Source organism: Styela clava, chromosome 6 (assembly GCF_964204865.1).
Source record: "Styela clava chromosome 6, kaStyClav1.hap1.2, whole genome shotgun sequence".
Classification (NCBI taxonomy): Eukaryota; Metazoa; Chordata; class Ascidiacea; order Stolidobranchia; family Styelidae; genus Styela; species Styela clava.
The window spans coordinates 17,654,717-17,677,278 of NC_135255.1; the positions used below are offsets into that span (position 1 = coordinate 17,654,717).

At 40.0% G+C, this 22,562-nt stretch overlaps 19 non-coding genes across 19 annotated transcripts; all 19 read left to right on the forward strand.

The window, feature by feature from the left end:
• Window positions 1-964: 964 nt before the first annotated feature.
• Window positions 965-1,158, forward strand: LOC144424747 (U2 spliceosomal RNA). The gene has a single exon (XR_013476967.1). It is a non-coding gene; the product is annotated as a U2 spliceosomal RNA (small nuclear RNA).
• A 975-nt stretch (window positions 1,159-2,133) lies between these two features.
• Window positions 2,134-2,327, forward strand: LOC144424652 (U2 spliceosomal RNA). Its single transcript, XR_013476873.1, has one exon. It is a non-coding gene; the product is annotated as a U2 spliceosomal RNA (small nuclear RNA).
• A 975-nt stretch (window positions 2,328-3,302) lies between these two features.
• Window positions 3,303-3,496, forward strand: LOC144424812 (U2 spliceosomal RNA). The gene has a single exon (XR_013477032.1). It is a non-coding gene; the product is annotated as a U2 spliceosomal RNA (small nuclear RNA).
• A 975-nt stretch (window positions 3,497-4,471) lies between these two features.
• Window positions 4,472-4,665, forward strand: LOC144424649 (U2 spliceosomal RNA). Its single transcript, XR_013476870.1, has one exon. It is a non-coding gene; the product is annotated as a U2 spliceosomal RNA (small nuclear RNA).
• Window positions 4,666-5,640: 975 nt separating this feature from the next.
• LOC144424748 (U2 spliceosomal RNA) lies at window positions 5,641-5,834 on the forward strand. Its single transcript, XR_013476968.1, has one exon. It is a non-coding gene; the product is annotated as a U2 spliceosomal RNA (small nuclear RNA).
• A 975-nt stretch (window positions 5,835-6,809) lies between these two features.
• Window positions 6,810-7,003, forward strand: LOC144424749 (U2 spliceosomal RNA). The gene has a single exon (XR_013476969.1). It is a non-coding gene; the product is annotated as a U2 spliceosomal RNA (small nuclear RNA).
• A 975-nt stretch (window positions 7,004-7,978) lies between these two features.
• Window positions 7,979-8,172, forward strand: LOC144424838 (U2 spliceosomal RNA). Its single transcript, XR_013477058.1, has one exon. It is a non-coding gene; the product is annotated as a U2 spliceosomal RNA (small nuclear RNA).
• Window positions 8,173-9,147: 975 nt separating this feature from the next.
• LOC144424750 (U2 spliceosomal RNA) lies at window positions 9,148-9,341 on the forward strand. Its single transcript, XR_013476970.1, has one exon. It is a non-coding gene; the product is annotated as a U2 spliceosomal RNA (small nuclear RNA).
• Window positions 9,342-10,316: 975 nt separating this feature from the next.
• On the forward strand, window positions 10,317-10,510 carry LOC144424751 (U2 spliceosomal RNA). Its single transcript, XR_013476971.1, has one exon. It is a non-coding gene; the product is annotated as a U2 spliceosomal RNA (small nuclear RNA).
• Window positions 10,511-11,485: 975 nt separating this feature from the next.
• On the forward strand, window positions 11,486-11,679 carry LOC144424656 (U2 spliceosomal RNA). The gene has a single exon (XR_013476877.1). It is a non-coding gene; the product is annotated as a U2 spliceosomal RNA (small nuclear RNA).
• Window positions 11,680-12,654: 975 nt separating this feature from the next.
• On the forward strand, window positions 12,655-12,848 carry LOC144424818 (U2 spliceosomal RNA). The gene has a single exon (XR_013477038.1). It is a non-coding gene; the product is annotated as a U2 spliceosomal RNA (small nuclear RNA).
• A 975-nt stretch (window positions 12,849-13,823) lies between these two features.
• LOC144424752 (U2 spliceosomal RNA) lies at window positions 13,824-14,017 on the forward strand. Its single transcript, XR_013476972.1, has one exon. It is a non-coding gene; the product is annotated as a U2 spliceosomal RNA (small nuclear RNA).
• Window positions 14,018-14,992: 975 nt separating this feature from the next.
• LOC144424864 (U2 spliceosomal RNA) lies at window positions 14,993-15,186 on the forward strand. The gene has a single exon (XR_013477084.1). It is a non-coding gene; the product is annotated as a U2 spliceosomal RNA (small nuclear RNA).
• A 975-nt stretch (window positions 15,187-16,161) lies between these two features.
• LOC144424816 (U2 spliceosomal RNA) lies at window positions 16,162-16,355 on the forward strand. The gene has a single exon (XR_013477036.1). It is a non-coding gene; the product is annotated as a U2 spliceosomal RNA (small nuclear RNA).
• Window positions 16,356-17,330: 975 nt separating this feature from the next.
• LOC144424860 (U2 spliceosomal RNA) lies at window positions 17,331-17,524 on the forward strand. Its single transcript, XR_013477080.1, has one exon. It is a non-coding gene; the product is annotated as a U2 spliceosomal RNA (small nuclear RNA).
• Window positions 17,525-18,499: 975 nt separating this feature from the next.
• Window positions 18,500-18,693, forward strand: LOC144424754 (U2 spliceosomal RNA). The gene has a single exon (XR_013476974.1). It is a non-coding gene; the product is annotated as a U2 spliceosomal RNA (small nuclear RNA).
• Window positions 18,694-19,668: 975 nt separating this feature from the next.
• Window positions 19,669-19,862, forward strand: LOC144424755 (U2 spliceosomal RNA). Its single transcript, XR_013476975.1, has one exon. It is a non-coding gene; the product is annotated as a U2 spliceosomal RNA (small nuclear RNA).
• Window positions 19,863-20,837: 975 nt separating this feature from the next.
• Window positions 20,838-21,031, forward strand: LOC144424756 (U2 spliceosomal RNA). Its single transcript, XR_013476976.1, has one exon. It is a non-coding gene; the product is annotated as a U2 spliceosomal RNA (small nuclear RNA).
• Window positions 21,032-22,006: 975 nt separating this feature from the next.
• On the forward strand, window positions 22,007-22,200 carry LOC144424757 (U2 spliceosomal RNA). The gene has a single exon (XR_013476977.1). It is a non-coding gene; the product is annotated as a U2 spliceosomal RNA (small nuclear RNA).
• The last annotated feature ends 362 nt before the right edge of the window (window positions 22,201-22,562 follow it).

The following is a 22,562-nucleotide window of genomic DNA, read 5'->3' on the forward strand; positions in this document are numbered from 1 at the left end:
AAGTTACGATTTATATAATGTTTGTCATGTTTCTCCTACTACTTTGTAAGGCAAAGCGAGTACTCACCCTCGTTCCGTGTCTTTTGGAATGGGCGCGGAGCGTCAGGCACGAAGACAGCTGCAAATCTTCCATACTGCTTCCACCGGAGTAACTTCGGAACGCACAACAATTTCACGAATTCTTTAAATGGAAGTTAGATGGGCATTGTGATGTCACAGAGCAGAGACTGCAATTAAAATGTATTTGGTTACAGGCGAAGAGAATCTGGAATTTCTTTAACCGGTTAACTGCAGCGTGACGTTTGACGTAATATTTATTGTTTTAGCTTATTACGTCGCAATGGTTACAAATTAATTTCGAGTGATTTATCCTGGTATCTCTCAAAATTATTGACGAATCTAGATCGTTTTGTGATCCCTTGCTGCAAGAGATATGCAGCGTGCTTTGGACATATGGAAGTATTTTCGTGAAACAGTTTCCGTTATTCAATGTCACTTATGTGACAAATTTACAGTGCCCAGTGTGCAAATTCTTCTTTGAGATATCATACGGAAAAACAGCATCAACTGCGCCACATGGAATAGACAATTTACGCTTTTACCGAAAACTGATTATGAATTTATCATTGTCCAATTTTCATAATCAGCAATCTTGGTACTTCAATTATTTTTCACCTCTATTGGGTCTCTACAAATACAGTTAGTGATATTCTTTTAAATGAAACGCTACAGGAAATAAATTTGCGAAGACGTAATCATTTCTGACAAAATTGTACATTATAAAGATGATTTGTACCTGAGATGTCAGTCAACGGTTAAAATAAATCGTAACCTTCAACCATCCAGAATGGGTCCACCATTCCCAGCCCCACTAATTAGTATTGTAAGTGGAAACTTAATCACCGTCACCGGAACCGTTTTCATAAATTCCCAATACATTATTGCGTGAAAACACCGACCATTTATCGCTTCTTCGGCCTATTGGCTAAGATCAAGTGTAGTAACTGTTCTATTCAGATTAATACCTGAATCGTGGGGTACTCCCCCACTCTTGTATTAATTTGATTTTTGCGACGACGAGAGCGAGGGTTCGGCTTGCCACTCCGCTCTCACCGGTCGGCTTGGCGTTGCACTACAGCCTTGACTGGCCCGTCACTTTCCTATTCGGAAAGTTACGATTTATATAATGTTTGTCATGTTTCTCCTACTACTTTGTAAGGCAAAGCGAGTACTCACCCTCGTTCCGTGTCTTTTGGAATGGGCGCGGAGCGTCAGGCACGAAGACAGCTGCAAATCTTCCATACTGCTTCCACCGGAGTAACTTCGGAACGCACAACAATTTCACGAATTCTTTAAATGGAAGTTAGATGGGCATTGTGATGTCACAGAGCAGAGACTGCAATTAAAATGTATTTGGTTACAGGCGAAGAGAATCTGGAATTTCTTTAACCGGTTAACTGCAGCGTGACGTTTGACGTAATATTTATTGTTTTAGCTTATTACGTCGCAATGGTTACAAATTAATTTCGAGTGATTTATCCTGGTATCTCTCAAAATTATTGACGAATCTAGATCGTTTTGTGATCCCTTGCTGCAAGAGATATGCAGCGTGCTTTGGACATATGGAAGTATTTTCGTGAAACAGTTTCCGTTATTCAATGTCACTTATGTGACAAATTTACAGTGCCCAGTGTGCAAATTCTTCTTTGAGATATCATACGGAAAAACAGCATCAACTGCGCCACATGGAATAGACAAATTACGCTTTTACCGAAAACTGATTATGAATTTATCATTGTCCAAATTTCATAATCAGCAATCTTGGTACTTCAATTATTTTTCACCTCTATTGGGTCTCTACAAATACAGTTAGTGATATTCTTTTGAAGGAAACGCTACAGGAGATAAATTTGCGAAGACGTAATCATTTCTGACAAAATTGTACATTATAAAGATGATTTGTACCTGAGATGTCAGTCAACGGTTAAAATAAATCGTAACCTTCAACCATCCAGAATGGGTCCACCATTCCCAGCCCCACTAATTAGTATTGTAAGTGGAAACTTAATCACCGTCACCGGAACCGTTTTCATAAATTCCCAGTACATTATTGCGTGAAAACACCGACCATTTATCGCTTCTTCGGCCTATTGGCTAAGATCAAGTGTAGTAACTGTTCTATTCAGATTAATACCTGAATCGTGGGGTACTCCCCCACTATTGTATTAATTTGATTTTTGCGACGACGAGAGCGAGGGTTCGGCTTGCCACTCCGCTCTCACCGGTCGGCTTGGCGTTGCACTACAGCCTTGACTGGCCCGTCACTTTCCTATTCGGAAAGTTACGATTTATATAATGTTTGTCATGTTTCTCCTACTACTTTGTAAGGCAAAGCGAGTACTCACCCTCGTTCCGTGTCTTTTGGAATGGGCGCGGAGCGTCAGGCACGAAGACAGCTGCAAATCTTCCATACTGCTTCCACCGGAGTAACTTCGGAACGCACAACAATTTCACGAATTCTTTAAATGGAAGTTAGATGGGCATTGTGATGTCACAGAGCAGAGACTGCAATTAAAATGTATTTGGTTACAGGCGAAGAGAATCTGGAATTTCTTTAACCGGTTAACTGCAGCGTGACGTTTGACGTAATATTTATTGTTTTAGCTTATTACGTCGCAATGGTTACAAATTAATTTCGAGTGATTTATCCTGGTATCTCTCAAAAATATTGACGAATCTAGATCGTTTTGTGATCCCTTGCTGCAAGAGATATGCAGCGTGCTTTGGACATATGGAAGTATTTTCGTGAAACAGTTTCCGTTATTCAATGTCACTTATGTGACAAATTTACAGTGCCCAGTGTGCAAATTCTTCTTTGAGATATCATACGGAAAAACAGCATCAACTGCGCCACATGGAATAGACAATTTACGCTTTTACCGAAAACTGATTATGAATTTATCATTGTCCAATTTTCATAATCAGCAATCTTGGTACTTCAATTATTTTTCACCTCTATTGGGTCTCTACAAATACAGTTAGTGATATTCTTTTAAATGAAACGCTACAGGAGATAAATTTGCGAAGACGTAATCATTTCTGACAAAATTGTACATTATAAAGATGATTTGTTCCTGAGATGTCAGTCAACGGTTAAAATAAATCGTAACCTTCAACCATCCAGAATGGGTCCACCATTCCCAGCCCCACTAATTAGTATTGTAAGTGGAAACTTAATCACCGTCACCGGAACCGTTTTCATAAATTCCCAATACATTATTGCGTGAAAACACCGACCATTTATCGCTTCTTCGGCCTATTGGCTAAGATCAAGTGTAGTAACTGTTCTATTCAGATTAATACCTGAATCGTGGGGTACTCCCCCACTCTTGTATTAATTTGATTTTTGCGACGACGAGAGCGAGGGTTCGGCTTGCCACTCCGCTCTCACCGGTCGGCTTGGCGTTGCACTATAGCCTTGACTGGCCCGTCACTTTCCTATTCGGAAAGTTACGATTTATATAATGTTTGTCATGTTTCTCCTACTACTTTGTAAGGCAAAGCGAGTACTCACCCTCGTTCCGTGTCTTTTGGAATGGGCGCGGAGCGTCAGGCACGAAGACAGCTGCAAATCTTCCATACTGCTTCCACCGGAGTAACTTCGGAACGCACAACAATTTCACGAATTCTTTAAATGGAAGTTAGATGGGCATTGTGATGTCACAGAGCAGAGACTGCAATTAAAATGTATTTGGTTACAGGCGAAGAGAATCTGGAATTTCTTTAACCGGTTAACTGCAGCGTGACGTTTGACGTAATATTTATTGTTTTAGCTTATTACGTCGCAATGGTTACAAATTAATTTCGAGTGATTTATCCTGGTATCTCTCAAAATTATTGACGAATCTAGATCGTTTTGTGATCCCTTGCTGCAAGAGATATGCAGCGTGCTTTGGACATATGGAAGTATTTTCGTGAAACAGTTTCCGTTATTCAATGTCACTTATGTGACAAATTTACAGTGCCCAGTGTGCAAATTCTTCTTTGAGATATCATACGGAAAAACAGCATCAACTGCGCCACATGGAATAGACAATTTACGCTTTTACCGAAAACTGATTATGAATTTATCATTGTCCAAATTTCATAATCAGCAATCTTGGTACTTCAATTATTTTTCACCTCTATTGGGTCTCTACAAATACAGTTAGTGATATTCTTTTAAATGAAACGCTACAGGAGATAAATTTGCGAAGACGTAATCATTTCTGACAAAATTGTACATTATAAAGATGATTTGTACCTGAGATGTCAGTCAACGGTTAAAATAAATCGTAACCTTCAACCATCCAGAATGGGTCCACCATTCCCAGCCCCACTAATTAGTATTGTAAGTGGAAACTTAATCACCGTCACCGGAACCGTTTTCATAAATTCCCAATACATTATTGCGTGAAAACACCGACCATTTATCGCTTCTTCGGCCTATTGGCTAAGATCAAGTGTAGTAACTGTTCTATTCAGATTAATACCTGAATCGTGGGGTACTCCCCCACTCTTGTATTAATTTGATTTTTGCGACGACGAGAGCGAGGGTTTGGCTTGCCACTCCGCTCTCACCGGTCGGCTTGGCGTTGCACTACAGCCTTGACTGGCCCGTCACTTTCCTATTCGGAAAGTTACGATTTATATAATGTTTGTCATGTTTCTCCTACTACTTTGTAAGGCAAAGCGAGTACTCACCCTCGTTCCGTGTCTTTTGGAATGGGCGCGGAGCGTCAGGCACGTAGACAGCTGCAAATCTTCCATACTGCTTCCACCGGAGTAACTTCGGAACGCACAACAATTTCACGAATTCTTTAAATGGAAGTTAGATGGGCATTGTGATGTCACAGAGCAGAGACTGCAATTAAAATGTATTTGGTTACAGGCGAAGAGAATCTGGAATTTCTTTAACCGGTTAACTGCAGCGTGACGTTTGACGTAATATTTATTGTTTTAGCTTATTACGTCGCAATGGTTACAAATTAATTTCGAGTGATTTATCCTGGTATCTCTCAAAATTATTGACGAATCTAGATCGTTTTGTGATCCCTTGCTGCAAGAGATATGCAGCGTGCTTTGGACATATGGAAGTATTTTCGTGAAACAGTTTCCGTTATTCAATGTCACTTATGTGACAAATTTACAGTGCCCAGTGTGCAAATTCTTCTTTGAGATATCATACGGAAAAACAGCATCAACTGCGCCACATGGAATAGACAATTTACGCTTTTACCGAAAACTGATTATGAATTTATCATTGTCCAATTTTCATAATCAGCAATCTTGGTACTTCAATTATTTTTCACCTCTATTGGGTCTCTACAAATACAGTTAGTGATATTCTTTTAAATGAAACGCTACAGGAGATAAATTTGCGAAGACGTAATCATTTCTGACAAAATTGTACATTATAAAGATGATTTGTTCCTGAGATGTCAGTCAACGGTTAAAATAAATCGTAACCTTCAACCATCCAGAATGGGTCCACCATTCCCAGCCCCACTAATTAGTATTGTAAGTGGAAACTTAATCACCGTCACCGGAACCGTTTTCATAAATTCCCAATACATTATTGCGTGAAAACACCGACCATTTATCGCTTCTTCGGCCTATTGGCTAAGATCAAGTGTAGTAACTGTTCTATTCAGATTAATACCTGAATCGTGGGGTACTCCCCCACTCTTGTATTAATTTGATTTTTGCGACGACGAGAGCGAGGGTTCGGCTTGCCACTCCGCTCTCACCGGTCGGCTTGGCGTTGCACTACAGCCTTGACTGGCCCGTCACTTTCCTATTCGGAAAGTTACGATTTATATAATGTTTGTCATGTTTCTCCTACTACTTTGTAAGGCAAAGCGAGTACTCACCCTCGTTCCGTGTCTTTTGGAATGGGCGCGGAGCGTCAGGCACGAAGACAGCTGCAAATCTTCCATACTGCTTCCACCGGAGTAACTTCGGAACGCACAACAATTTCACGAATTCTTTAAATGGAAGTTAGATGGGCATTGTGATGTCACAGAGCAGAGACTGCAATTAAAATGTATTTGGTTACAGGCGAAGAGAATCTGGAATTTCTTTAACCGGTTAACTGCAGCGTGACGTTTGACGTAATATTTATTGTTTTAGCTTATTACGTCGCAATGGTTACAAATTAATTTCGAGTGATTTATCCTGGTATCTCTCAAAATTATTGACGAATCTAGATCGTTTTGTGATCCCTTGCTGCAAGAGATATGCAGCGTGCTTTGGACATATGGAAGTATTTTCGTGAAACAGTTTCCGTTATTCAATGTCACTTATGTGACAAATTTACAGTGCCCAGTGTGCAAATTCTTCTTTGAGATATCATACGGAAAAACAGCATCAACTGCGCCACATGGAATAGACAATTTACGCTTTTACCGAAAACTGATTATGAATTTATCATTGTCCAATTTTCATAATCAGCAATCTTGGTACTTCAATTATTTTTCACCTCTATTGGGTCTCTACAAATACAGTTAGTGATATTCTTTTAAATGAAACGCTACAGGAGATAAATTTGCGAAGACGTAATCATTTCTGACAAAATTGTACATTTTAAAGATGATTTGTACCTGAGATGTCAGTCAACGGTTAAAATAAATCGTAACCTTCAACCATCCAGAATGGGTCCACCATTCCCAGCCCCACTAATTAGTATTGTAAGTGGAAACTTAATCACCGTCACCGGAACCGTTTTCATAAATTCCCAATACATTATTGCGTGAAAACACCGACCATTTATCGCTTCTTCGGCCTATTGGCTAAGATCAAGTGTAGTAACTGTTCTATTCAGATTAATACCTGAATCGTGGGGTACTCCCCCACTCTTGTATTAATTTGATTTTTGCGACGACGAGAGCGAGGGTTCGGCTTGCCACTCCGCTCTCACCGGTCGGCTTGGCGTTGCACTACAGCCTTGACTGGCCCGTCACTTTCCTATTCGGAAAGTTACGATTTATATAATGTTTGTCATGTTTCTCCTACTACTTTGTAAGGCAAAGCGAGTACTCACCCTCGTTCCGTGTCTTTTGGAATGGGCGCGGAGCGTCAGGCACGAAGACAGCTGCAAATCTTCCATACTGCTTCCACCGGAGTAACTTCGGAACGCACAACAATTTCACGAATTCTTTAAATGGAAGTTAGATGGGCATTGTGATGTCACAGAGCAGAGACTGCAATTAAAATGTATTTGGTTACAGGCGAAGAGAATCTGGAATTTCTTTAACCGGTTAACTGCAGCGTGACGTTTGACGTAATATTTATTGTTTTAGCTTATTACGTCGCAATGGTTACAAATTAATTTCGAGTGATTTATCCTGGTATCTCTCAAAATTATTGACGAATCTAGATCGTTTTGTGATCCCTTGCTGCAAGAGATATGCAGCGTGCTTTGGACATATGGAAGTATTTTCGTGAAACAGTTTCCGTTATTCAATGTCACTTATGTGACAAATTTACAGTGCCCAGTGTGCAAATTCTTCTTTGAGATATCATACGGAAAAACAGCATCAACTGCGCCACATGGAATAGACAATTTACGCTTTTACCGAAAACTGATTATGAATTTATCATTGTCCAAATTTCATAATCAGCAATCTTGGTACTTCAATTATTTTTCACCTCTATTGGGTCTCTACAAATACAGTTAGTGATATTTTTTTAAATGAAACGCTACAGGAGATAAATTTGCGAAGACGTAATCATTTCTGACAAAATTGTACATTATAAAGATGATTTGTACCTGAGATGTCAGTCAACGGTTAAAATAAATCGTAACCTTCAACCATCCAGAATGGGTCCACCATTCCCAGCCCCACTAATTAGTATTGTAAGTGGAAACTTAATCACCGTCACCGGAACCGTTTTCATAAATTCCCAATACATTATTGCGTGAAAACACCGACCATTTATCGCTTCTTCGGCCTATTGGCTCAGATCAAGTGTAGTAACTGTTCTATTCAGATTAATACCTGAATCGTGGGGTACTCCCCCACTCTTGTATTAATTTGATTTTTGCGACGACGAGAGCGAGGGTTCGGCTTGCCACTCCGCTCTCACCGGTCGGCTTGGCGTTGCACTACAGCCTTGACTGGCCCGTCACTTTCCTATTCGGAAAGTTACGATTTATATAATGTTTGTCATGTTTCTCCTACTACTTTGTAAGGCAAAGCGAGTACTCACCCTCGTTCCGTGTCTTTTGGAATGGGCGCGGAGCGTCAGGCACGAAGACAGCTGCAAATCTTCCATACTGCTTCCACCGGAGTAACTTCGGAACGCACAACAATTTCACGAATTCTTTAAATGGAAGTTAGATGGGCATTGTGATGTCACAGAGCAGAGACTGCAATTAAAATGTATTTGGTTACAGGCGAAGAGAATCTGGAATTTCTTTAACCGGTTAACTGCAGCGTGACGTTTGACGTAATATTTATTGTTTTAGCTTATTACGTCGCAATGGTTACAAATTAATTTCGAGTGATTTATCCTGGTATCTCTCAAAATTATTGACGAATCTAGATCGTTTTGTGATCCCTTGCTGCAAGAGATATGCAGCGTGCTTTGGACATATGGAAGTATTTTCGTGAAACAGTTTCCGTTATTCAATGTCACTTATGTGACAAATTTACAGTGCCCAGTGTGCAAATTCTTCTTTGAGATATCATACGGAAAAACAGCATCAACTGCGCCACATGGAATAGACAATTTACGCTTTTACCGAAAACTGATTATGAATTTATCATTGTCCAATTTTCATAATCAGCAATCTTGGTACTTCAATTATTTTTCACCTCTATTGGGTCTCTACAAATACAGTTAGTGATATTCTTTTAAATGAAACGCTACAGGAGATAAATTTGCGAAGACGTAATCATTTCTGACAAAATTGTACATTATAAAGATGATTTGTACCTGAGATGTCAGTCAACGGTTAAAATAAATCGTAACCTTCAACCATCCAGAATGGGTCCACCATTCCCAGCCCCACTAATTAGTATTGTAAGTGGAAACTTAATCACCGTCACCGGAACCGTTTTCATAAATTCCCAATACATTATTGCGTGAAAACACCGACCATTTATCGCTTCTTCGGCCTATTGGCTAAGATCAAGTGTAGTAACTGTTCTATTCAGATTAATACCTGAATCGTGGGGTACTCCCCCACTCTTGTATTAATTTGATTTTTGCGACGACGAGAGCGAGGGTTCGGCTTGCCACTCCGCTCTCACCGGTCGGCTTGGCGTTGCACTACAGCCTTGACTGGCCCGTCACTTTCCTATTCGGAAAGTTACGGTTTATATAATGTTTGTCATGTTTCTCCTACTACTTTGTAAGGCAAAGCGAGTACTCACCCTCGTTCCGTGTCTTTTGGAATGGGCGCGGAGCGTCAGGCACGAAGACAGCTGCAAATCTTCCATACTGCTTCCACCGGAGTAACTTCGGAACGCACAACAATTTCACGAATTCTTTAAATGGAAGTTAGATGGGCATTGTGATGTCACAGAGCAGAGACTGCAATTAAAATGTATTTGGTTACAGGCGAAGAGAATCTGGAATTTCTTTAACCGGTTAACTGCAGCGTGACGTTTGACGTAATATTTATTGTTTTAGCTTATTACGTCGCAATGGTTACAAATTAATTTCGAGTGATTTATCCTGGTATCTCTCAAAATTATTGACGAATCTAGATCGTTTTGTGATCCCTTGCTGCAAGAGATATGCAGCGTGCTTTGGACATATGGAAGTATTTTCGTGAAACAGTTTCCGTTATTCAATGTCACTTATGTGACAAATTTACAGTGCCCAGTGTGCAAATTCTTCTTTGAGATATCATACGGAAAAACAGCATCAACTGCGCCACATGGAATAGACAATTTACGCTTTTACCGAAAACTGATTATGAATTTATCATTGTCCAATTTTCATAATCAGCAATCTTGGTACTTCAATTATTTTTCACCTCTATTGGGTCTCTACAAATACAGTTAGTGATATTCTTTTAAATGAAACGCTACAGGAGATAAATTTGCGAAGACGTAATCATTTCTGACAAAATTGTACATTATAAAGATGATTTGTTCCTGAGATGTCAGTCAACGGTTAAAATAAATCGTAACCTTCAACCATCCAGAATGGGTCCACCATTCCCAGCCCCACTAATTAGTATTGTAAGTGGAAACTTAATCACCGTCACCGGAACCGTTTTCATAAATTCCCAATACATTATTGCGTGAAAACACCGACCATTTATCGCTTCTTCGGCCTATTGGCTAAGATCAAGTGTAGTAACTGTTCTATTCAGATTAATACCTGAATCGTGGGGTACTCCCCCACTCTTGTATTAATTTGATTTTTGCGACGACGAGAGCGAGGGTTCGGCTTGCCACTCCGCTCTCACCGGTCGGCTTGGCGTTGCACTACAGCCTTGACTGGCCCGTCACTTTCCTATTCGGAAAGTTACGATTTATATAATGTTTGTCATGTTTCTCCTACTACTTTGTAAGGCAAAGCGAGTACTCACCCTCGTTCCGTGTCTTTTGGAATGGGCGCGGAGCGTCAGGCACGAAGACAGCTGCAAATCTTCCATACTGCTTCCACCGGAGTAACTTCGGAACGCACAACAATTTCACGAATTCTTTAAATGGAAGTTAGATGGGCATTGTGATGTCACAGAGCAGAGACTGCAATTAAAATGTATTTGGTTACAGGCGAAGAGAATCTGGAATTTCTTTAACCGGTTAACTGCAGCGTGACGTTTGACGTAATATTTATTGTTTTAGCTTATTACGTCGCAATGGTTACAAATTAATTTCGAGTGATTTATCCTGGTATCTCTCAAAATTATTGACGAATCTAGATCGTTTTGTGATCCCTTGCTGCAAGAGATATGCAGCGTGCTTTGGACATATGGAAGTATTTTCGTGAAACAGTTTCCGTTATTCAATGTCACTTATGTGACAAATTTACAGTGCCCAGTGTGCAAATTCTTCTTTGAGATATCATACGGAAAAACAGCATCAACTGCGCCACATGGAATAGACAATTTACGCTTTTACCGAAAACTGATTATGAATTTATCATTGTCCAAATTTCATAATCAGCAATCTTGGTACTTCAATTATTTTTCACCTCTATTGGGTCTTTACAAATACAGTTAGTGATATTCTTTTAAATGAAACGCTACAGGAGATAAATTTGCGAAGACGTAATCATTTCTGACAAAATTGTACATTATAAAGATGATTTGTACCTGAGATGTCAGTCAACGGTTAAAATAAATCGTAACCTTCAACCATCCAGAATGGGTCCACCATTCCCAGCCCCACTAATTAGTATTGTAAGTGGAAACTTAATCACCGTCACCGGAACCGTTTTCATAAATTCCCAATACATTATTGCGTGAAAACACCGACCATTTATTGCTTCTTCGGCCTATTGGCTAAGATCAAGTGTAGTAACTGTTCTATTCAGATTAATACCTGAATCGTGGGGTACTCCCCCACTCTTGTATTAATTTGATTTTTGCGACGACGAGAGCGAGGGTTCGGCTTGCCACTCCGCTCTCACCGGTCGGCTTGGCATTGCACTACAGCCTTGACTGGCCCGTCACTTTCCTATTCGGAAAGTTACGATTTATATAATGTTTGTCATGTTTCTCCTACTACTTTGTAAGGCAAAGCGAGTACTCACCCTCGTTCCGTGTCTTTTGGAATGGGCGCGGAGCGTCAGGCACGAAGACAGCTGCAAATCTTCCATACTGCTTCCACCGGAGTAACTTCGGAACGCACAACAATTTCACGAATTCTTTAAATGGAAGTTAGATGGGCATTGTGATGTCACAGAGCAGAGACTGCAATTAAAATGTATTTGGTTACAGGCGAAGAGAATCTGGAATTTCTTTAACCGGTTAACTGCAGCGTGACGTTTGACGTAATATTTATTGTTTTAGCTTATTACGTCGCAATGGTTACAAATTAATTTCGAGTGATTTATCCTGGTATCTCTCAAAATTATTGACGAATCTAGATCGTTTTGTGATCCCTTGCTGCAAGAGATATGCAGCGTGCTTTGGACATATGGAAGTATTTTCGTGAAACAGTTTCCGTTATTCAATGTCACTTATGTGACAAATTTACAGTGCCCAGTGTGCAAATTCTTCTTTGAGATATCATACGGAAAAACAGCATCAACTGCGCCACATGGAATAGACAATTTACGCTTTTACCGAAAACTGATTATGAATTTATCATTGTCCAATTTTCATAATCAGCAATCTTGGTACTTCAATTATTTTTCACCTCTATTGGGTCTCTACAAATACAGTTAGTGATATTCTTTTAAATGAAACGCTACAGGAAATAAATTTGCGAAGACGTAATCATTTCTGACAAAATTGTACATTATAAAGATGATTTGTACCTGAGATGTCAGTCAACGGTTAAAATAAATCGTAACCTTCAACCATCCAGAATGGGTCCACCATTCCCAGCCCCACTAATTAGTATTGTAAGTGGAAACTTAATCACCGTCACCGGAACCGTTTTCATAAATTCCCAATACATTATTGCGTGAAAACACCGACCATTTATCGCTTCTTCGGCCTATTGGCTAAGATCAAGTGTAGTAACTGTTCTATTCAGATTAATACCTGAATCGTGGGGTACTCCCCCACTCTTGTATTAATTTGATTTTTGCGACGACGAGAGCGAGGGTTCGGCTTGCCACTCCGCTCTCAACGGTCGGCTTGGCGTTGCACTACAGCCTTGACTGGCCCGTCACTTTCCTATTCGGAAAGTTACGATTTATATAATGTTTGTCATGTTTCTCCTACTACTTTGTAAGGCAAAGCGAGTACTCACCCTCGTTCCGTGTCTTTTGGAATGGGCGCGGAGCGTCAGGCACGGAGACAGCTGCAAATCTTCCATACTGCTTCCACCGGAGTAACTTCGGAACGCACAACAATTTCACGAATTCTTTAAATGGAAGTTAGATGGGCATTGTGATGTCACAGAGCAGAGACTGCAATTAAAATGTATTTGGTTACAGGCGAAGAGAATCTGGAATTTCTTTAACCGGTTAACTGCAGCGTGACGTTTGACGTAATATTTATTGTTTTAGCTTATTACGTCGCAATGGTTACAAATTAATTTCGAGTGATTTATCCTGGTATCTCTCAAAATTATTGACGAATCTAGATCGTTTTGTGATCCCTTGCTGCAAGAGATATGCAGCGTGCTTTGGACATATGGAAGTATTTTCGTGAAACAGTTTCCGTTATTCAATGTCACTTATGTGACAAATTTACAGTGCCCAGTGTGCAAATTCTTCTTTGAGATATCATACGGAAAAACAGCATCAACTGCGCCACATGGAATAGACAATTTACGCTTTTACCGAAAACTGATTATGAATTTATCATTGTCCAATTTTCATAATCAGCAATCTTGGTACTTCAATTATTTTTCACCTCTATTGGGTCTCTACAAATACAGTTAGTGATATTCTTTTAAATGAAACGCTACAGGAAATAAATTTGCGAAGACGTAATCATTTCTGACAAAATTGTACATTATAAAGATGATTTGTTCCTGAGATGTCAGTCAACGGTTAAAATAAATCGTAACCTTCAACCATCCAGAATGGGTCCACCATTCCCAGCCCCACTAATTAGTATTGTAAGTGGAAACTTAATCACCGTCACCGGAACCGTTTTCATAAATTCCCAATACATTATTGCGTGAAAACACCGACCATTTATCGCTTCTTCGGCCTATTGGCTAAGATCAAGTGTAGTAACTGTTCTATTCAGATTAATACCTGAATCGTGGGGTACTCCCCCACTCTTGTATTAATTTGATTTTTGCGACGACGAGAGCGAGGGTTCGGCTTGCCACTCCGCTCTCACCGGTCGGCTTGGCGTTGCACTACAGCCTTGACTGGCCCGTCACTTTCCTATTCGGAAAGTTACGATTTATATAATGTTTGTCATGTTTCTCCTACTACTTTGTAAGGCAAAGCGAGTACTCACCCTCGTTCCGTGTCTTTTGGAATGGGCGCGGAGCGTCAGGCACGAAGACAGCTGCAAATCTTCCATACTGCTTCCACCGGAGTAACTTCGGAACGCACAACAATTTCACGAATTCTTTAAATGGAAGTTAGATGGGCATTGTGATGTCACAGAGCAGAGACTGCAATTAAAATGTATTTGGTTACAGGCGAAGAGAATCTGGAATTTCTTTAACCGGTTAACTGCAGCGTGACGTTTGACGTAATATTTATTGTTTTAGCTTATTACGTCGCAATGGTTACAAATTAATTTCGAGTGATTTATCCTGGTATCTCTCAAAATTATTGACGAATCTAGATCGTTTTGTGATCCCTTGCTGCAAGAGATATGCAGCGTGCTTTGGACATATGGAAGTATTTTCGTGAAACAGTTTCCGTTATTCAATGTCACTTATGTGACAAATTTACAGTGCCCAGTGTGCAAAATCTTCTTTGAGATATCATACGGAAAAACAGCATCAACTGCGCCACATGGAATAGACAATTTACGCTTTTACCGAAAACTGATTATGAATTTATCATTGTCCAATTTTCATAATCAGCAATCTTGGTACTTCAATTATTTTTCACCTCTATTGGGTCTCTACAAATACAGTTAGTGATATTCTTTTAAATGAAACGCTACAGGAGATAAATTTGCGAAGACGTAATCATTTCTGACAAAATTGTACATTATAAAGATGATTTGTACCTGAGATGTCAGTCAACGGTTAAAATAAATCGTAACCTTCAACCATCCAGAATGGGTCCACCATTCCCAGCCCCACTAATTAGTATTGTAAGTGGAAACTTAATCACCGTCACCGGAACCGTTTTCATAAATTCCCAATACATTATTGCGTGAAAACACCGACCATTTATCGCTTCTTCGGCCTATTGGCTAAGATCAAGTGTAGTAACTGTTCTATTCAGATTAATACCTGAATCGTGGGGTACTCCCCCACTCTTGTATTAATTTGATTTTTGCGACGACGAGAGCGAGGGTTCGGCTTGCCACTCCGCTCTCACCGGTCGGCTTGGCGTTGAACTACAGCCTTGACTGGCCCGTCACTTTCCTATTCGGAAAGTTACGATTTATATAATGTTTGTCATGTTTCTCCTACTACTTTGTAAGGCAAAGCGAGTACTCACCCTCGTTCCGTGTCTTTTGGAATGGGCGCGGAGCGTCAGGCACGAAGACAGCTGCAAATCTTCCATACTGCTTCCACCGGAGTAACTTCGGAACGCACAACAATTTCACGAATTCTTTAAATGGAAGTTAGATGGGCATTGTGATGTCACAGAGCAGAGACTGCAATTAAAATGTATTTGGTTACAGGCGAAGAGAATCTGGAATTTCTTTAACCGGTTAACTGCAGCGTGACGTTTGACGTAATATTTATTGTTTTAGCTTATTACGTCGCAATGGTTACAAATTAATTTCGAGTGATTTATCCTGGTATCTCTCAAAATTATTGACGAATCTAGATCGTTTTGTGATCCCTTGCTGCAAGAGATATGCAGCGTGCTTTGGACATATGGAAGTATTTTCGTGAAACAGTTTCCGTTATTCAATGTCACTTATGTGACAAATTTACAGTGCCCAGTGTGCAAATTCTTCTTTGAGATATCATACGGAAAAACAGCATCAACTGCGCCACATGGAATAGACAATTTACGCTTTTACCGAAAACTGATTATGAATTTATCATTGTCCAAATTTCATAATCAGCAATCTTGGTACTTCAATTATTTTTCACCTCTATTGGGTCTCTACAAATACAGTTAGTGATATTCTTTTAAATGAAACGCTACAGGAGATAAATTTGCGAAGACGTAATCATTTCTGACAAAATTGTACATTATAAAGATGATTTGTACCTGAGATGTCAGTCAACGGTTAAAATAAATCGTAACCTTCAACCATCCAGAATGGGTCCACCATTCCCAGCCCCACTAATTAGTATTGTAAGTGGAAACTTAATCACCGTCACCGGAACCGTTTTCATAAATTCCCAATACATTATTGCGTGAAAACACCGACCATTTATCGCTTCTTCGGCCTATTGGCTAAGATCAAGTGTAGTAACTGTTCTATTCAGATTAATACCTGAATCGTGGGGTACTCCCCCACTCTTGTATTATTTTGATTTTTGCGACGACGAGAGCGAGGGTTCGGCTTGCCACTCCGCTCTCACCGGTCGGCTTGGCGTTGCACTACAGCCTTGACTGGCCCGTCACTTTCCTATTCGGAAAGTTACGATTTATATAATGTTTGTCATGTTTCTCCTACTACTTTGTAAGGCAAAGCGAGTACTCACCCTCGTTCCGTGTCTTTTGGAATGGGCGCGGAGCGTCAGGCACGAAGACAGCTGCAAATCCTCCATACTGCTTCCACCGGAGTAACTTCGGAACGCACAACAATTTCACGAATTCTTTAAATGGAAGTTAGATGGGCATTGTGATGTCACAGAGCAGAGACTGCAATTAAAATGTATTTGGTTACAGGCAAAGAGAATCTGGAATTTCTTTAACCGGTTAACTGCAGCGTGACGTTTGACGTAATATTTATTGTTTTAGCTTATTACGTCGCAATGGTTACAAATTAATTTCGAGTGATTTATCCTGGTATCTCTCAAAATTATTGACGAATCTAGATCGTTTTGTGATCCCTTGCTGCAAGAGATATGCAGCGTGCTTTGGACATATGGAAGTATTTTCGTGAAACAGTTTCCGTTATTCAATGTCACTTATGTGACAAATTTACAGTGCCCAGTGTGCAAATTCTTCTTTGAGATATCATACGGAAAAACAGCATCAACTGCGCCACATGGAATAGACAATTTACGCTTTTACCGAAAACTGATTATGAATTTATCATTGTCCAAATTTCATAATCAGCAATCTTGGTACTTCAATTATTTTTCACCTCTATTGGGTCTCTACAAATACAGTTAGTGATATTCTTTTAAATGAAACGCTACAGGAGATAAATTTGCGAAGACGTAATCATTTCTGACAAAATTGTACATTATAAAGATGATTTGTACCTGAGATGTCAGTCAACGGTTAAAATAAATCGTAACCTTCAACCATCCAGAATGGGTCCACCATTCCCAGCCCCACTAATTAGTATTGTAAGTGGAAACTTAATCACCGTCACCGGAACCGTTTTCATAAATTCCCAATACATTATTGCGTAAAAACACCGACCATTTATCGCTTCTTCGGCCTATTGGCTAAGATCAAGTGTAGTAACTGTTCTATTCAGATTAATGCCTGAATCGTGGGGTACTCCCCCACTCTTGTATTAATTTGATTTTTGCGACGACGAGAGCGAGGGTTCGGCTTGCCACTCCGCTCTCACCGGTCGGCTTGGCGTTGCACTACAGCCTTGACTGGCCCGTCACTTTCCTATTCGGAAAGTTACGATTTATATAATGTTTGTCATGTTTCTCCTACTACTTTGTAAGGCAAAGCGAGTACTCACTCTCGTTCCGTGTCTTTTGGAATGGGCGCGGAGCGTCAGGCACGAAGACAGCTGCAAATCTTCCATACTGCTTCCACCGGAGTAACTTCGGAACGCACAACAATTTCACGAATTCTTTAAATGGAAGTTAGATGGGCATTGTGATGTCACAGAGCAGAGACTGCAATTAAAATGTATTTGGTTACAGGCGAAGAGAATCTGGAATTTCTTTAACCGGTTAACTGCAGCGTGACGTTTGACGTAATATTTATTGTTTTAGCTTATTACGTCGCAATGGTTACAAATTAATTTCGAGTGATTTATCCTGGTATCTCTCAAAATTATTGACGAATCTAGATCGTTTTGTGATCCCTTGCTGCAAGAGATATGCAGCGTGCTTTGGACATATGGAAGTATTTTCGTGAAACAGTTTCCGTTATTCAATGTCACTTATGTGACAAATTTACAGTGCCCAGTGTGCAAATTCTTCTTTGAGATATCATACGGAAAAACAGCATCAACTGCGCCACATGGAATAGACAATTTACGCTTTTACCGAAAACTGATTATGAATTTATCATTGTCCAATTTTCATAATCAGCAATCTTGGTACTTCAATTATTTTTCACCTCTATTGGGTCTCTACAAATACAGTTAGTGATATTCTTTTAAATGAAACGCTACAGGAGATAAATTTGCGAAGACGTAATCATTTCTGACAAAATTGTACATTATAAAGATGATTTGTTCCTGAGATGTCAGTCAACGGTTAAAATAAATCGTAACCTTCAACCATCCAGAATGGGTCCACCATTCCCAGCCCCACTAATTAGTATTGTAAGTGGAAACTTAATCACCGTCACCGGAACCGTTTTCATAAATTCCCAATACATTATTGCGTGAAAACACCGACCATTTATCGCTTCTTCGGCCTATTGGCTAAGATCAAGTGTAGTAACTGTTCTATTCAGATTAATACCTGAATCGTGGGGTACTCCCCCACTCTTGTATTAATTTGATTTTTGCGACGACGAGAGCGAGGGTTCGGCTTGCCACTCCGCTCTCACCGGTCGGCTTGGCGTTGCACTACAGCCTTGACTGGCCCGTCACTTTCCTATTCGGAAAGTTACGATTTATATAATGTTTGTCATGTTTCTCCTACTACTTTGTAAGGCAAAGCGAGTACTCACCCTCGTTCCGTGTCTTTTGGAATGGGCGCGGAGCGTCAGGCACGAAGACAGCTGCAAATCTTCCATACTGCTTCCACCGGAGTAACTTCGGAACGCACAACAATTTCACGAATTCTTTAAATGGAAGTTAGATGGGCATTGTGATGTCACAGAGCAGAGACTGCAATTAAAATGTATTTGGTTACAGGCGAAGAGAATCTGGAATTTCTTTAACCGGTTAACTGCAGCGTGACGTTTGACGTAATATTTATTGTTTTAGCTTATTACGTCGCAATGGTTACAAATTAATTTCGAGTGATTTATCCTGGTATCTCTCAAAATTATTGACGAATCTAGATCGTTTTGTGATCCCTTGCTGCAAGAGATATGCAGCGTGCTTTGGACATATGGAAGTATTTTCGTGAAACAGTTTCCGTTATTCAATGTCACTTATGTGACAAATTTACAGTGCCCAGTGTGCAAATTCTTCTTTGAGATATCATACGGAAAAACAGCATCAACTGCGCCACATGGAATAGACAATTTACGCTTTTACCGAAAACTGATTATGAATTTATCATTGTCCAATTTTCATAATCAGCAATCTTGGTACTTCAATTATTTTTCACCTCTATTGGGTCTCTACAAATACAGTTAGTGATATTCTTTTAAATGAAACGCTACAGGAGATAAATTTGCGAAGACGTAATCATTTCTGACAAAATTGTACATTATAAAGATGATTTGTTCCTGAGATGTCAGTCAACGGTTAAAATAAATCGTAACCTTCAACCATCCAGAATGGGTCCACCATTCCCAGCCCCACTAATTAGTATTGTAAGTGGAAACTTAATCACCGTCACCGGAACCGTTTTCATAAATTCCCAATACATTATTGCGTGAAAACACCGACCATTTATCGCTTCTTCGGCCTATTGGCTAAGATCAAGTGTAGTAACTGTTCTATTCAGATTAATACCTGAATCGTGGGGTACTCCCCCACTCTTGTATTAATTTGATTTTTGCGACGACGAGAGCGAGGGTTCGGCTTGCCACTCCGCTCTCACCGGTCGGCTTGGCGTTGCACTACAGCCTTGACTGGCCCGTCACTTTCCTATTCGGAAAGTTACGATTTATATAATGTTTGTCATGTTTCTCCTACTACTTTGTAAGGCAAAGCGAGTACTCACCCTCGTTCCGTGTCTTTTGGAATGGGCGCGGAGCGTCAGGCACGAAGACAGCTGCAAATCTTCCATACTGCTTCCACCGGAGTAACTTCGGAACGCACAACAATTTCACGAATTCTTTAAATGGAAGTTAGATGGGCATTGTGATGTCACAGAGCAGAGACTGCAATTAAAATGTATTTGGTTACAGGCGAAGAGAATCTGGAATTTCTTTAACCGGTTAACTGCAGCGTGACGTTTGACGTAATATTTATTGTTTTAGCTTATTACGTCGCAATGGTTACAAATTAATTTCGAGTGATTTATCCTGGTATCTCTCAAAATTATTGACGAATCTAGATCGTTTTGTGATCCCTTGCTGCAAGAGATATGCAGCGTGCTTTGGACATTTGGAAGTATTTTCGTGAAACAGTTTCCGTTATTCAATGTCACTTATGTGACAAATTTACAGTGCCCAGTGTGCAAATTCTTCTTTGAGATATCATACGGAAAAACAGCATCAACTGCGCCACATGGAATAGACAATTTACGCTTTTACCGAAAACTGATTATGAATTTATCATTGTCCAATTTTCATAATCAGCAATCTTGGTACTTCAATTATTTTTCACCTCTATTGGGTCTCTACAAATACAGTTAGTGATATTCTTTTAAATGAAACGCTACAGGAGATAAATTTGCGAAGACGTAATCATTTCTGACAAAATTGTACATTATAAAGATGATTTGTTCCTGAGATGTCAGTCAACGGTTAAAATAAATCGTAACCTTCAACCATCCAGAATGGGTCCACCATTCCCAGCCCCACTAATTAGTATTGTAAGTGGAAACTTAATCACCGTCACCGGAACCGTTTTCATAAATTCCCAATACATTATTGCGTGAAAACACCGACCATTTATCGCTTCTTCGGCCTATTGGCTAAGATCAAGTGTAGTAACTGTTCTATTCAGATTAATACCTGAATCGTGGGGTACTCCCCCACTCTTGTATTAATTTGATTTTTGCGACGACGAGAGCGAGGGTTCGGCTTGCCACTCCGCTCTCACCGGTCGGCTTGGCGTTGCACTACAGCCTTGACTGGCCCGTCACTTTCCTATTCGGAAAGTTACGATTTATATAATGTTTGTCATGTTTCTCCTACTACTTTGTAAGGCAAAGCGAGTACTCACCCTCGTTCCGTGTCTTTTGGAATGGGCGCGGAGCGTCAGGCACGAAGACAGCTGCAAATCTTCCATACTGCTTCCACCGGAGTAACTTCGGAACGCACAACAATTTCACGAATTCTTTAAATGGAAGTTAGATGGGCATTGTGATGTCACAGAGCAGAGACTGCAATTAAAATGTATTTGGTTACAGGCGAAGAGAATCTGGAATTTCTTTAACCGGTTAACTGCAGCGTGACGTTTGACGTAATATTTATTGTTTTAGCTTATTACGTCGCAATGGTTACAAATTAATTTCGAGTGATTTATCCTGGTATCTCTCAAAATTATTGACGAATCTAGATCGTTTTGTGATCCCTTGCTGCAAGAGATATGCAGCGTGCTTTGGACATATGGAAGTATTTTCGTGAAACAGTTTCCGTTATTCAATGTCACTTATGTGACAAATTTACAGTGCCCAGTGTGCAAATTCTTCTTTGAGATATCATACGGAAAAACAGCATCAACTGCGCCACATGGAATAGACAATTTACGCTTTTACCGAAAACTGATTATGAATTTATCATTGTCCAATTTTCATAATCAGCAATCTTGGTACTTCAATTATTTTTCACCTCTATTGGGTCTCTACAAATACAGTTAGTGATATTCTTTTAAATGAAACGCTACAGGAGATAAATTTGCGAAGACGTAATCATTTCTGACAAAATTGTACATTATAAAGATGATTTGTTCCTGAGATGTCAGTCAACGGTTAAAATAAATCGTAACCTTCAACCATCCAGAATGGGTCCACCATTCCCAGCCCCACTAATTAGTATTGTAAGTGGAAACTTAATCACCGTCACCGGAACCGTTTTCATAAATTCCCAATACATTATTGCGTGAAAACACCGACCATTTATCGCTTCTTCGGCCTATTGGCTAAGATCAAGTGTAGTAACTGTTCTATTCAGATTAATACCTGAATCGTGGGGTACTCCCCCACTCTTGTATTAATTTGATTTTTGCGACGACGAGAGCGAGGGTTCGGCTTGCCACTCCGCTCTCACCGGTCGGCTTGGCGTTGCACTACAGCCTTGACTGGCCCGTCACTTTCCTATTCGGAAAGTTACGATTTATATAATGTTTGTCATGTTTCTCCTACTACTTTGTAAGGCAAAGCGAGTACTCACCCTCGTTCCGTGTCTTTTGGAATGGGCGCGGAGCGTCAGGCACGAAGACAGCTGCAAATCTTCCATACTGCTTCCACCGGAGTAACTTCGGAACGCACAACAATTTCACGAATTCTTTAAATGGAAGTTAGATGGGCATTGTGATGTCACAGAGCAGAGACTGCAATTAAAATGTATTTGGTTACAGGCGAAGAGAATCTGGAATTTCTTTAACCGGTTAACTGCAGCGTGACGTTTGACGTAATATTTATTGTTTTAGCTTATTACGTCGCAATGGTTACAAA